The sequence below is a fragment of the Trypanosoma cruzi genome (assembly GCF_000209065.1).
Source record: "Trypanosoma cruzi strain CL Brener chromosome Unknown tcruzi_1047053434503, whole genome shotgun sequence".
Lineage (NCBI taxonomy): Eukaryota > Euglenozoa > Kinetoplastea > Trypanosomatida > Trypanosomatidae > Trypanosoma > Trypanosoma cruzi.
Window position 1 is genome coordinate 1 of NW_915794.1, and position 1,613 is coordinate 1,613.

At 50.0% G+C, this 1,613-nt stretch overlaps 2 non-coding genes across 2 annotated transcripts, besides 1 other annotated feature; both read left to right on the top strand.

Moving 5' to 3' along the window:
- The first annotated feature begins 365 nt into the window (after nt 1–365).
- Nucleotides 366–419: a sequence feature (T-rich).
- Nucleotides 420–1,289: 870 nt separating this feature from the next.
- Nucleotides 1,290–1,379, top strand: Tc00.1047053434503.10. The gene has a single exon (XR_008254363.1). It is a non-coding gene; the product is annotated as an H/ACA snoRNA, TC11C1H1 (small nucleolar RNA).
- An 81-nt stretch (nt 1,380–1,460) lies between these two features.
- On the top strand, nt 1,461–1,545 carry Tc00.1047053434503.20. Its single transcript, XR_008254364.1, has one exon. It is a non-coding gene; the product is annotated as a C/D small nucleolar RNA (snoRNA), TB11C1C2 (small nucleolar RNA).
- The last annotated feature ends 68 nt before the right edge of the window (nt 1,546–1,613 follow it).

A 1,613-nucleotide genomic window follows, 5' to 3' on the forward strand; every position in this document is an offset into this window, starting at 1 on the left:
TCCTGATGGACTGGTTCAAGAACTTCAACTACACCGTGCCGACTCTTCTTGAGGACGGTGTTAGTGTGATGATTTACGCTGGCGAAATGGATTTTATCTGCAACTGGATCGGCAACAAGCAATGGACGACAGCACTGAACTGGCCTGGCAAAGCGGTGTTCAACGCAGCCCCCGACGAGCCATTCCGGGCTCCCGACGGCACTGTGGCTGGGCTTGTCCGCACCGCCGCGGCGGCGTCGACGTCGAACCTGACCTTCGTGCAGGTGTACAACGCGGGACACATGGTGCCAATGGATCAGCCAGCCTCTGCCTTTGTGATGATAAGCAACTTCCTGCAAGGCAGACCCTTCAATTGACGTGGACTGTTGTTTTCTTTTTTTTTTTTTTTACTTTCTTGTTTTGCTTCGGCTTGTTTTTTTATGGACGCTGGCTAATACGCATGAAACTGGCTCCGGGGAGGAGAGAGATTGCGTGCATGTAGAGGAAAAGACGGTAGTAAATATATTGGGGAACGACAAATCCAGTACGAGTTTTATAGGAGAATTCAATTAATTTAGGGGCGGCCTCGGAATGCGTTGTTTGCATTTGCACACGCGCGTAACGAATCCACGGCAGTGAAGATGCCACCCCCGGCGGAGCGGGCGATGTTCTGCGGAGAAAAAGGTGAAAAGGAAAAATAATGGGAGAGAAAGCGACCGAGGTGGTGAATTCTTCGTGTGGCACCACCCACCCCATTTATTGACGCGAGTGTAGTATTTTACTTTTTTAATTACGATCTACGAGCTTCGTGAAAGAGTATGACGAGAAACTGTTGTGCCAATTCAGCGTCTCCACTATTCTTACACGATATTTAAATAATGTCGGATGACTGATGATGTTTTTTTGAAGGTGGAAAGTGCGTTTTGGGAGAGAGAAAAACATGATTATGATTGTTTCCGCGTTCAATATTTGTTATTTTCCGAGTTGCCTTATTGTATGATTTTTTATTAGTGATTGCACTCGTTTTTTATTATTTTTGGCTGTTGCTAATTGGTGTTTTTTTCCCGTTTAAAACCTTTTTTACATAGCCGTCTAATCTAGTGTGACATGCGGTCGCCCCGACCAGCCGCCGCGACGAGCGATGACTCCGAGGTAAGAGCCGTCTTATTCCCGACACGGATGAAACACCACAGCTTGGAGGGCGTGCGGCGCAACGCTGCCGTCTCTCACAGTCTGACGTCGCGGTGCGGTCTCTTTCGGTGTGTTGCGTGGCGGGGTTGCGCGAGGGAATGCCTGGCCAAGGGATAGGGGGCGCCGCGACTGCCATTCGTTGTTTCCCTCTCTCTTTCCTTTCCTCGCTCTCTCTTTCTTCATTTGCTTTATGCCACGCCGAGTGGAGATGGGAGGAAACTGCCCGCTCAAGCATCCCCCTTTCTCTCTCTTTCTCTATTTCTTCTGCTGCGCTAACTGGGCGGGGGAGCATGATGCCGAACCGTGTGCCTCTGACACCTCTTCCGATAACAACACGTGACGAGTGAGCACTTGATGCAGTTATCCCTGGCTGACCCCTGCTCCTTGATGCCACCAAGACACATGATGCAGATGCTTCTGTGCGCACGACACCTCTAATCTGA